The sequence below is a fragment of the Myxocyprinus asiaticus genome, chromosome 27, assembly GCF_019703515.2.
Source record: "Myxocyprinus asiaticus isolate MX2 ecotype Aquarium Trade chromosome 27, UBuf_Myxa_2, whole genome shotgun sequence".
NCBI classification, from domain to species: Eukaryota; Metazoa; Chordata; class Actinopteri; order Cypriniformes; family Catostomidae; genus Myxocyprinus; species Myxocyprinus asiaticus.
The window spans coordinates 14,873,573-14,888,009 of NC_059370.1; positions in this window are offsets into that span (position 1 = coordinate 14,873,573).

Genomic DNA, 14,437 nt, shown 5'->3' on the forward strand with positions numbered 1-14,437 from the left:
AGCTTCTGTTCAATATCTGTTTATTTTAAATGCATACTAGTCATCTATGTAATGTATGAATTTTCAGCCGTGTAAGTTACTGATTACAATTTCATTGTGAAGTGAGTGTATTGTCAAATTTCAATTTCTTAAATATTAAGTTCTGTTATGGCACCCTTTTGCAAATGATCTTATTTGAAACAAGATAATGGTAAATTTCAGAACAATTTCAGGTTTTATTTCATTCTAAAACTAAGTTGTTCTATTTTATGGTTTGATTTGCTGTTGATTTATTTATCATGACACACCAACACTTTCCCTCATGCAGTCATTCTCCGTCTGTCAGTGCTCTCTCCTCTCTCTTGCTCTCCTCATCTCTGGATCTCAGTTTGACTCTGTCATTCTCTCTTTCTCTCTCCCTCTCTCTCTTCTTCCTGTGCCTCATTTGCAATGATTATGTTATCAGGGCAGCCAGGCAAAAGGGTGGAGCAACCATAATTTCAGCGCTGGATTAGGCTGAAATAACGAGGTCACCAAGTTACTGTTGCCTTGGCAACAGCACATCCAAGAACACAGGATGCCATTGCAAATCCAGGACACTGGAAAATCTTTTTTCCACTCTCTTTGTCTTTTTTTCCCTCTTTTTATATTTTAGGAACATATGCGTTTTTTTTTTTTTTTGTTTTGTTTTGTTTTTTTTTTACAATGCCTGAACCTTTTTGGTTTTGTTATAGAAAAATGCATTTAAACATTTTCAGGTTTAATGTATTGATTTGGACTTGTAATGCTCTGTAATGGTATTGTAAATTACACCTGTGCTGTGCAGAAACAGTGAGGCTGCAATGAAAATATGGCAAAAAATTATATTTCCCACCAAGTGTAACAATGAATAAAGTTCTATGAGAAAATTACTACTTCCACTTCAGGTCAACTAATGTAGCAATATAAACAAGATGCCTTCATCTATTAGCTAGATCTTGCTTACTCATTGAAAAGAGCAAGTGTTTGGTCATTTAAATATGAAAATACATGTTAATGCATTTAAAACATGAAAAAGTCAGGGACTCCCAAATAGTAACCGTATCCTCTTTTGTTTCAGAAAGTAATTTTATCATGATTATGTTAAATGTTCCAGGTTCTATACAAGTTTCTCTAAATCTACAGGGTTTGTGGCATCTTGTTAAATTACAACAATAATAATAATAACAATATTATTATTAATAATAATAATAATCATTTCGACTCACCCTTCATTCATTAAAAAAAAAAAAGTGTTTACAGTGAGGCACTTACAATGAAAGTGTATGGGGCCAGTCAATAAACATTAAAATATTCACTGTTGCCAAAGTAGACTATAGCTACAAGACATAAATGATGTACATGTTAACATGTTTTCAGTGTTAAAAAATCACAATTAACTTTTAACTGCGTAAAATTATATGCAATATTACAACTTCATTGTCATGACAACGTTACCCTGCAAACCCTGTAATCTGGTAATTGTTGTAACGCTGCTAAATTAAATCACACTTAAACCATGTTAACTCTTGTAATGTTTATTGTGGCTATACGTTTAAAACAATGTGTATTTTAATGTTTATGGATTGGCCCCCTTCACAACTCTTTTTTAATAAATGAGGGATGAGTTGAAAATATTTTTTGTGATAATTAATAATTAACATTTTGCAATAAATGCTGTCGATTGAGCTTATTCTTACAGAAATCTGATATATGGCCATATGAATATATGTAATATTTTTGTTCATAATATTAAAGCATATATGTACATATTCAATTTTCACTACTTGAGAAAATATGTTATATTTATGAAAACGGTCGTTTCTGTAGTATTTTGAAATATATGTTGCTTATATGTAAAGCTATGTGACTTAATGAAAACCATGTATGAACATTTCATTTATGTGTTTTACATACTGTATATTGTCATATACAAGATACCCAGATCATTACTTTAAAGCTTATTTACACTGTAAAAAGTGAAAACATGCAGTTTACCTTACAGAGCTATTTTTTACCATTGATGTAACCTAATGTAGTCAGGTTGATTCAGTCATATTAAATAACATTTTTAACGTAAAAAAAAAAAAAAAAATCATTTAGATGTTACGAAATGAAGCACATTTTTAATCACCTAACAAAATATTTTTTTCAGTGTAAAGTGAGATGAATTGTAATTAACATGCACTGTAATGATGTTGCAACATTAATGATATTCAATTAAAAAAAGACCCTGTTGCTCATCTTTCACTCCCACTCACTCTCTCTTAATCCCTAACCCCCCCCCCCCAGTATTTTTTTTTCTTTTTCTTTTTTTTTTCATTTCTTCTTGTTTGTGCTCTTTTAGTTCTTTGGCAGATGTCTGTGTTGCCATAGGACCGCAGCCAGACTCAAGAGAAAGAGAAAATGAGAAAGGAAGAGAAAGAGTTGAGGTGATGGTCTCTCTTTTCTTTGAATAATGAGCAATGCCAGACACAATTTGATGTTTATTTGAATGCCACAGTCCCTTAGTCCCTTAATTCCAACACACAACAAAAGAACTTTGAGAGATGTTTAAAGTGAGTTTGTTTTATGATGAAAGGGTGTGAAGTGCACTCTGAACGTTCTGACTTTACTGACACAACTTTGAGCTCATGGTGAAATGAGCAACTCAGAGGCTGTGACTGGCCAGGAGCCAGTTTAACAAGCTGGCTTTTGCCCCCTACAGTGTGGTACATGGCCCCCAAATGACCCGTGTCATGCAGGTTGTGGTCTCTGTGCCATGCCTGTTTCAATGCTGGTCATTGTGGTGTGGGAGCAGAAGGAAATGACCACCGTACAGGACACTAATGCAAAAATAAATAAATAAATAAATAAATAAATAAATAAGAAAGATATATGTAGCAGTAGAGAGAAAAAGAGCAGTGGCAGTAGACACAAGGAATTCTGGAAAAGGAGATACACAGGAGACAAAGCTGGAAAGAAAGAAGAGAGAGAGAGAGAGAGAGAGAGAGAGAGAGAGAGAGAGATAAAAGCATAGAGGGTCAACATTACTGTGCCTGCCGAGAAAAGCTCAGAAAATTACCAAAGGAATTTTTGAAGGTTTAAATCCAAAAAAGAAAAAAGCAAGGGAGTCTACCTTAAATAACACATAACAAAAAAAAAAAAAAAAAAAAAAAATTATGAGAAGACAATGAAATACTTTATTTGCATATGTATTGCTTAGGTTACCCCTTCCCATTCTTCACAGCACACATACAGTATACATACATAATACCAGTGCTTACACATAAACATCAGCATAAACTTTATTATACCTGTGTCAAAAATATACATACATTATCTCAATGATGGCATGAAATATGCTAACTAAATAAAAATATACTAATGCTAACACTTTACATTATTGTTCCCTTTGTTAAGGGTTTATAAAGGGGTTCATAAATGTCTAATCATTTTAAATCATTGATATGTAGTTAGAATAACATGAAAAGTGCGACTTTTAAGCAATACTTGCCAAATAGTGAGCGTACATGTTATAAATGCCTAATAAATACATTTCTCCATACTTTTATTAATCAATAACACAAAATGCCCTAATTAATTATTTATGTCACAATGCAGCAAAAATAGACTATTATAGTTAGATTAAAAGGAGGGATTATGTAATTTTGCTACAGTCCTCTTTGTGTTTATATTCATCACTTTAATGTCTTGACTTACTTGTCACTTCCCATGTCAAATGAATGGTGCTATACCAAGTGGTGTCCCGATTTACCTAGTCCTAGTCAACCAAAAGTCCTCTGAAGAAAAAAAAAGAAAAATATTTTTTCAGGTCTTCATGGCAGGCCCGGATGTAAGCAAGGGCAGGGGTGGGCTGAGCCCACCCAAAAGAGAGTCTTGCCCACCCAATCAAACATTTGGCAAACACAATATCAAATGATAAAATATATATATATATATATATATATATATATATATATATATATATATATATATTTTTTTTTTAGGATTTGTGCATTGGTTAAAAGCATTTTGGGGGCGGGCTGTGTGTTGCAAACATTGAGGGTGGGCTGTAGACCAGGCCCAATCAATCACAAGTTAGAGATGGTAAGCGAGAACGGTAATAAGAGATTTTTTGTGCAATGTATATATTTTTAGTGCCCATAAAGAAGCCTGGTGTTGTCTCTAGCAGTAGCAAAGCTTCTGTTAATGTTCCACAGGCTCCCTTTTCCCACTCATCAGATATCTCACTCTCACTCCACCTCAGGTGCCCAAAATTGCGCTGCGGATGTTAGCGAAATACTGGACCTTGTGCCTAATAAATAAAATGTACATACGATCAGTTCTGATTATAAATCTGTGTGTGTGTATGTGTGTGTGAGGCTTTTGCCACTCTCACTCACTCTCTCTCTCTCTCTCTCTCTCTCTAGCATCAATGTATCTGAAGGACAAAGGACACTAATTCTTAAAAAAAAAAAAAGCTAAATGTAGTAACAAAACTCTGAAGCTATCCTCTGCCAAGTAACATGGTTCTTGAGCCTAATGCTGCATTCATGTCATATTGGAATTACTGTAATTACAAGATGGCAACTCATAGATTCTACTCAGAGTTATAAGGAGACCTTATTCACAGCAGCGCCATCTTTGATTTTTAATGGGAATTACAACGAGGCTGTGAGGGATACACTTGCAGTCTCTTCAATGCAGTTTAAATTGTTTTTGGATCGTTCCGCGGACAAAACATTGATCAAATATCTGTCTAAGAACATTCAGTATACAAAGAACTCCAGACAACATGAGTTGTAGAAAATCAGATGTGATTTGGGAGCTTTATATAGCTTTATACCGTTCGTGCCACTGAAGAGATGGCAAGTCTATCCCTCACTGCCATGTTGTCATTCCCATTAAAAATCAAAGATGGCACTAGCGTGAATAAGGTCTATTGGGGTCCTCAGGCCTCCTAAGTTATTTGTTTCTATGGCAACACTTATAATACAAAAAGGGCTTTGTTGTTGATAACAGCTAAATGTTTATCACTATATTAATTCACCTCTATATGTTCTTGCAAAATGTTTAAGAACAAAAAAACAAAAAACAAAAAACAAAAACAAAAACCAGGAATCAGTGGCATAATAAAATTACATGTCAATATGTGTTCACTACCTTCAACTGTTTGGGTCGCTGCCATATCAATTATTTTTTATGACATCACATCTGTTAAGTCAGAGCTTTCATAGAATTCTGTGTTTACAACTTGTATTTACAAGTTTTACAAAGACGGGAATGCTCGTTATCACGGAAATTCCAATTTGATGTGAATGCATCATAACTCTGTTGTTTACGGTTGTCAAGCAACAAAGCAACTATGTCCACAAATGAAGAATGGGTATTTTAAGCATTTAAATAACAGTATTTAACAACAACTTTAAATGCAGCTCATCCAATCAGAATTTAGACTCTGAACTATTCGCTTTATACTTATTGTATTGTACTTTCCAGCTGTGGTAATACCCATGATATATTTAAGCAATATTGTGATAGTTCTTTTATACAGTTGTTCAACAAATAAGTAAATAATATTAAATAACTCACATTTCAGACTAAACTTGTCCAGCGAAAATAGTTCCAAAAGAAGCCAAAGCATCAAGCACAACTCCAGACTTGAACTGCTCACAGTGATCTGTTTTTGAACTAGTGGTATGTTTTTCTTGAACACAACAGTGTTGCTGGACATATCTTTTAAGTAACAATTCTCATTTATTGCAGTTGTTTTGGTGGTGAATGACTGTGTGTTTTTGAATGAATCAGTTGAGTCAATATCCGCTTCTTCACGATTTTTATTGCGGAACCGTGCCCTTCCGTACCGATCAGGGCTTGTTGGCATGATTATGGTTTCTTTTTCCAATGTGGTGCTGCAAAATCAGGATTAGAATGAACTGTGCATGACCAATGATGAGTCGCCACATCACTACAGGCGTTCCACCAAAACGGTTCTCTGTCCTGAGTACAGTTTGATAACCATACTGAGAAATCTGGCCCAAGAATGATTTCCAATTTTACCGCTGATAATGGAAAAGCCTGATAATGGAAAAGCTCCTAAATATTCAATGACTCACTCATAACATGCTAGTGTAAATATGCAATATCCAGAGATCGAACAAATCAGTGAATGAAATTAAAATGAAAGATGACTTAAAATCCCCAACACTATTTGGAAAACCATGAACATGGAGAAGCATAATGATGCAAATAGTGAAGCATTCCAGGGCTGTTGGACTGAATATCAGCACTCTAGGAACGCCTTTTGTCCACTCAGATTCGAGGTCAGGAGTTATGACACTAAACACCTGTTCACCATTTCATTGTGCAGCACCCATAGCTGAACATATTATGGACTCTTGTACCTTATTGTACACATTTTATCACTGGGCAAAACTAATTGTGCTTGGTTCTGTACTTTGGTTGTCAGAAGACAGACTGAACTCAGACTACACTTTGTGCGGTTATTGCTGGGTAAAATTCATCTCTACAATTTGTGTAACTATTTTTGGTTTCTAAAGACAGCAGAGAACACCTTGGCAAACAGATGTATCTGTTGCTTGTCTCACTTCCACCTAAAAGGTTTCATTCTCAGCTTAATCAACAAGCTCGCTCTCAAACATCTGGTGAACGTCAGCTAGATGCAGTATCTTTGTCTGGTGTTGGAATGAACTTCAATCGAATACTTCTCTTAGTCAGGGAAAACATCAAAACATCAGATGAGTGAGATGCAACCCTTCAGGGCTGATTCTGAATTCTTAGTGAGCTGGGAACATGTGTCAACACACGTTAGTCATTTTCTGTTGTCTGGTGTAGAAGGAATAATCATGAACCAACTACAGAGCATGAGATAGACAGACAGAGAGGCAGAGAGGGAGAAGGTGTGTGTGTGTGTGTGTGTGTGTGTGTGTGTGTGGCGTGTGTGTGTGTGTGTGTGTGTGTGTATGTGTGTGTGTGTGTGTGTGTGTGTGTGTGTGTGTTCAGGTCTCCTGCTGAGGTGGAGTGTGGGTAAAATTCCACTCCTTCATTCACGCAGTATTCAGCCGGAGACTATTCCCTTGAGACTGGACTGTGTGTGCCCTAGAGAGACAGCCTCACACACACACACACACACACACACATACACACAAATCACAACACACAATCTCAAACAATATGAATACGAATGATATCTTAAATACATATTGGTTCATATGTGGATGAACAGTCTTCATGTGCAATGTGTGCATGTCTATGAGTGTTGGTATGGTTTACATGCATATTTTGTGTATGTGCGGGCGTGTGCGTGTGTGTGTTCAGTCAGACTGTGAGGTTTAGGCAGGCTTCCTCTCTTATTAACTGACCTGCAGGGGGATGGGTAGTAAGCTTCAGGAGATGAGAGGTAGGAGAGATGGGGGATGGAAACGGTGTGTGTGAATGTGTGTGTTGCTGGTTTTATAGGTGTGTGTACTGTACTTGACATTCTCCCTCTCTCTCCCATTTTCTCCATCAATAAAACGGGGTGTTTCCCGGAACAAAAATGATTAAATCAAATCAAAGGACATTGAAACAAAGTCATTTATCATGTTCTGTAAATGTGTACACAGAGATTACCTTGAAACTGTTGTGTTAGTTGATATGTAAGAGTTCGTGAAGGGCCTCAACCTTATGACTGAAATTGTAAACAGATGTTCGATGAGGGTGAAGATCTATGTAGACTCCAGTACCCTGGGCAGCAGGGGGGGGGGGGGTAAAGCAGTCATTACGTTTTCATGTGTAGTTATAATCAAGTTATCATACATGAAACAATGTGTAGTTGTACATTTTAAGGAAGGGTGACCAACATGATCACATGGGTGGTTCGCATGTTGTTTCCGAGAATTCCAGTACCCTAGGATCGGCCACATTATGCCGACTCACTGACAAGCACCACCTCCTATCAGACATGTTTGCATCGGCTCAAGTGTGTTCACCTTCCCCTGTGGCATGACTGGAAGTGCAGTGTGTCAGTAGTGTGGTATACCCAGGTTCGGATAACGTATTGAAACTATGAAGTAATCACGTTCGCATGATCAGTGACAAGTGTGATTCAGAGATTGCATTTTTCCCTCTTACATTCAATTTTTTGCTCCACTAAAGGTTAGATTTAGGTTTGATGTTTGGGTTGGGGGGGTTAGTTTATGAAACATGCATTCCTCTTCACTGTAATACAGCCTGTACAGCTGAAAACAATTCACTTCACAACTTGCTTTTGGCGCCCCTCTGTGGACAATACACGCGGAAAATGGAGCTCAAACGTGCCCATACGCCCAACAATACTTACCGCTTTGGCCACTGGGGGCAGTGTTTTGAATTTCGGTAAGCACAGATTGAAAAATTCCACCTACTGTTCCGATTTCACTGTGAGATCAGTCTGGGACGACAGCTGTGGAAATGTTAAATATGTGTCATGCATCACCTCTGTCTTTCGTAGCATACAAACAATGTATAGAGGACATTCTGGATAAAACTAAGCTGCAATCACATTATCAAGGTCTTTTGGTGCGACTTAGCAAAAATCTGAGACATGGCCATATATGAATTATATAAAATAATAAACATTTTGTTCATATACCTTAACAAACAGCAAATGTACATATTCAAATTCCATTAGTATTTGAAACAATATACAGTATGTTACATTAATGTACATGGCCATATTTGTAATATTTTAAAATATATGCATTTTAAGCATATGGCTTTTTTTATCAGTGAAAACCATATATGAACATTTATTGCAAATTTGTGTTTTGCATTAATTGCCAAATATCATATCTCTGTATGAGTGGTACAATTTCAGTAAAAACAAAAACCCACCTATGACTTTGGAGAAAAATAAACAAATCAACATTGACTATAAAACCAACTTTTAGATGTTTTCTCTCTCCCATGGTGCACAAAAGTGATTTTGCATGGTTTAACAGTTTTACAATTTTTCCTAAGTTCAGCCCTTAACGCAAACCTTAACCTAACTCTGATTTTAAAAGAAAAATCACTATTGTCTACCATGGAAGAAAGAAAACATCTGGGTTTGGAACGAGATGAGGGAAGTGTATTACAGGTTATTGATATACATGTCATTAGTATTCCATAAATTAATGATTAACCAAATTTGTTCCATAACATTTATTAAAATAAAGTGTTGGATTTGTGAATTTTATGCCCATATCGTATCGATTTAGATTTCAGTTTGTTTATTGGTTGGTCTCTATGGGAATAACAGTTGGACCTTTTTGTATAACCCAAATCGTACAATATTTTATGATTATGCCTTCTCATACAAATTATTTTGAGTTGTCATGACAGTAGTGGCTAAAACTGGATGGAGAAACAATAACATAAATTACATGAGCACACAAAAAAATTATCAACCAAATCTATAGCAATTATTAAAGTAATAATCAACAGAAATAAGGTTGCTATAACACTAATATAAGGCTGTTTGCCCCATGGGAAGCATTCAGTATAAAACCCAGTTTAGTTTACTCTTGTGGTTAAGGGAGAATAATTGCCTTGAATTTTTGAGTACAGCCTTCCTTAATTTTCTTTTATGTCCACTACTCATGCACAAGATATAATGTATGTACAAAATACACAAATAAAATATGCTTTACAGCTTGCAACTGAACTAAGTCAAGGTAATTGTTTCTCATAAATCACTTGGGAGACGTCAACAGTTAGGTTCAGTGACAAGTCATACAATCCAAGCATGTTTAACTGTGATATTAGATTTGTATTTTTCAGTTTTCATTTTTTTATAACAGTAGAACAATTTAAAAGGTTTCCAGATTTCCAGGTTTAACAATAGAATGTCAACAACAACATTCCTAAAAGGAAAATGAGTATGTGTGAGACAATAGAGATACTGCTGTTCGGTGACCACTGTAATGAAGTATGGAGAAAAAAGCACACAGGACATTTCACATGCTGTGAAGTAGTCAGAAGAAATTGCCAAATGTGCATGAAAATAGCTAAAATGTTCAAAAGTTCTGATAAAACAAGATATTACTGTTTTCAGAGAGTCCTAATTGCCTTAATTTTAAGATATTGTTGCCACCACTCCTTCAAACACTTGCTTGTCACCCTTAATGCTAAATGTCCCTCATGTCATCTGACACATTTATTGTCTTCCTGAAGTTTCAGATTAATTGAGTGACAAACTGCAATTTTTTACTTCATAATGAGAAAAGCTAAATATTATTTGTCTCAGCAGTAATGAATGTTTTCCCCACAAATGCTCAACAAGTTAACTATTTGTATTTAATACAAGCAAGGAAACATAATTGAAAGGCGTCTTTCAATTAGAATTTGTTTAACTTAAATAATGAAATAAAATATGGAGCATCAAAGCTTTAGCATTTTTTTTACCATCTCTCTCTCTCTCTCTCTCTCTCTCTCTCTCTCTCTCTCTGTCTCTCTCTCTCTCTTTCTCTCCTTTATCCAAAGCAGAAAAAAAATCACTCTTGGCAATATGCAAATAAGGCTGCAAGCTATTACAATGCTAATGAGATTCTCCAGCAAAACGAACAGTTCCTCCTCGAGCACAGGGGTACATTTCATCCATATTCAAAAAACATTAGAGAGTGTATGTGTGTGTACTGTATATGTATTTATATGTGTGCATGCAAGTCCTGGGTCAAAATCACAATGGTTCAGTGCCACTTTCATCTACTCTTGTGTTCTGGAGTGAAGATCTGTGTAATGTATTACTTACCAGTCTAACACAGAACCTTTTAGATCACACCAACAACTCAGATATCACTATAAAATTATTTAATAACAGTAATAAAAAATATAAACAGCTTGTTCCTCTTTTCTTTCATTACTAATTTCACTAGGTTTGTTTGCGTTGATGATGCTTTATCATACATTAAATTGCTCTTGAAGGCTTGATCATGCTGCATGTCCTAAATTGCTGTTATGTTTTTTGGAGCATAACAAAAACTTTTTCAAAAGTGAAGTGGAATTGATGTAAGATTAGTAATTATGTGAATGTTCACATACAAAGTCAACATAAACTCAAGTTCATATCCATTTCTACATCTCAAAACCATGAACAATAAGCACAAAAATTAAGGAAAGAACAAAACAAAACAAAACATATTTATTCTTAGGGCCTAGACATACACATAAGGATGTCTATTTTATGTGCAACTCAGTTTTCAAAGTTTACATATATAATCAAACCAGACATATAGACTTATATTTTAAAGGTAAGAAGGTAAAAACTGTGTGAGATGTGTATTTGTGCATGTTTGGGATCAAACCTTTCGAGAATGCGGCATCTGCCACGCACCATGGTACGTTACCATAGTAACAGTGGGGAGCCTGGCGAAGGATTGTCTGTATGTGTCCTGACCCATTTCGATTTCCCCAAGAAGTGCTCTTCCTCTTTCACCTTACCATATATATACTCCAAACCCTGCCTCTACTTCTAATTAAAAAAACACTCCAATTCCAGCCGCTCTCTCCTTACAGACAGAATTAAAACTAGATGGCAAGTTAAGAAAAGGCTGAAGTTTTTTTGAAACTGCATAGCCTTTGGTCACTCTCTGCTGAAAAGTGCTATGGGCAAATAAGCCAAACCCTTCTGAAATGTTGAATGGAAAATTCTTGAGATATTAAATAATGTAATTTTTATTTAAGAGTTTATTAATAGATTTTCAACCCAACTTTTATAATTACATATCTATTTGCCTGGAGTGTTTGGAGTTGAACTATCATTTGTCTAAAATGGTTGAGACTTTTAATCTTAGCCTCAAATATTTCAACAAAACAGACAATATAGGAATAATAATAATAATAAAAAATAAATAAAAACAAAAACATATTATGGCTAATTAGCATAAATTGAGGAAATGGGTTCTGGAAAGCATGATAAGGTAGAGTTAAAGCTGTACTACGGAACTTTATGCTCTCTAACAACATCTGTGGTTGAAACTTAAAACTGCAAGCAATTTGCGGTAGAACACTTTACGTGAGTTGTGTTTGGCACTGCTTTTCTGAGCAGATGAATCTCATGATTTGATCATGACTGGGAAATATTCAGATCCGGAGTCATTTGTTCTATTTTCAAGTTGATATTATGTTATTCAATTAAACATTTAAAACAGAAATATTTTATATTTCGAAATATATTGCTTTGATGAAGATAAAAAAACACTCGTATTTACATATTTTACTTGCATGAATGTTACACGTAGTGCTTTTCTGACAATAAACTCAAAGTGCTTTTACATTGATAACAAACCACCACCAGTTACCGGCATATTTTAACATAATCATTCAAGTGTTTTATCTACTATTAATTTTTGTATTGTTCTACACTTATCAATTTAAGAGGTGAAACTTGTGATATGGTTAATATGAGTTCAGTGGAAGACTTTATTATTTTATATTATATTGTACAGCCTCATTTGATGATGCAAGTAAAACCGTAATACTACAATAGTACGTCTATGCACTGCACACAAAAGCACATAAACTAAAAACATAAAACAAGGATCTAATAATGATGGGGATTAAATATACTTTATTAAACATAAAAATAATATGCATTATAAAAATTACAATAATACATTTAATTAATCATTTCTTTAGCAGTAAAGTTATAATAGATAAATGGTTGCACACTAAACAAATTAATATGTACTATATTTAATATGTTAAGTTAATATGTAATGAGATAATTATACATTGTAAAGAAACAGACTATGTGCTAAAAGGACAAATTGGTGATAGCTTGTGCATTTCTACAACTGGGGCAAAATACATGAGAAAACAGCAGCACACACTATAGGAAACCTGGAAACTACAGCAATTTTATAAAATATACTCAAAAGTCATGAATATTAGTAAACATGTTACAGTAACTTCACTGGACAATGAAGATACATCGCGATCGGTTAACACACGAGTATTGTTCGATTCATACAAGCATGACAAGCAATATAGGTTTCAACAAACCTACCAGAAAACATATCCAAGCATTATAGCAAATAAAAAACTTCGCCAAACAGTTAACAGATAAACAGACTGCAGCGATGCTGTCCTGAACTGTGTGACAGTGACTGACTGAACTGAACAGCGTAGTTTCCCCAGCCGGAACATGTGACAGACAGAACTTCTTTTCTGTGTTTTGAACACTGTTTTTATGTACTCAAACAATGATGGCATTTTGATCATTTTGAACCAAAAGATATTCTGTAGTGCAGCTTTCAAAAGGAAATAAATACCACAACAATGAGGCATTGAATCATCTTTTTTCCCCATTCTGAATGATTCCAGCAAAATTTTATGAAGTAAGAATTTAAGCTTTCAACATGGTTAAGCACATTTCAATGCCCTGTATAGCACTAGATCTGTTCACAACTGATGCGGCTAAACCTGAGAAGCCTCAGGTGTGACCTTTATTCTATTATATGGATGTAGACCTATAAACTTGATATAGCTTCAGTTGTTATTTTAGTTTTAAATTATAGAGGTTATTTTTGTAGCTATAAGGCATTAGGATACTATGGGAGGTGGCATCATAACTAATGGGCACAATCACATGTATAAATGAAACTAAGCACACCCCATATAAAGCCACACAATGTGGAATTAATATTGTTGCTGTTGATGTACAGTATGCAGTCTTTATTCTGTATATACAATGAGGATGAAAACCATTTACTTTTCTTGCACACTTTGCATTACATTGTTTGTGGTACATATGTAATTACTAAGTAATACAAACAAATATGTAAATAAGTAATTATTTTGAGGAGTTGCTTATAAATATACATTCTAAGTTTTTTTAATTACTCTTGTAATTAATGATATTTACATGTAACAACAACATGTAGGGGACTATGAATGGGGCAAGTTTTCTGTTGCAGTGGTTTTGTATGTTGGTTTAAAACACCTGGTTCAAAACTGTTTAAATTAGAATAACTTCAGTAAATGTTATGCTCTTAACTAAAATTCCAAAAAAACATACACTTGTGTGCAAGTGAACACAAGAAACACACACTGGCATACATTCAGGCAAAGGTTAAATAGAAAGGTTAACTATGTTCTAACGGCAGGGGTATTTAAGTGTCAGGTTGGGTCAGTTTGACACATCTTTAAACTATCAGATTTGGTTTATAGTCTATGTTGTAATTTTATGCAATTTATTAAATACAGTTTGTCTTTTAAAAAGTGGTTTGACCTTTATGTTACCTATCATATTAGGATATTATTTAATGTTTGAATGTAAATATTACGGTCAATCAATAAATTATGGCATATGACATTATGACGTTTCATAATTGTTTAACTGTTTACAGAAAAGCCTATAATTGGCAGGTTCCCACTGTGACAACTTACCTCACACAGCATGACAACATGTTGGGGCGTGTTCTCAAAAATGGTTGAC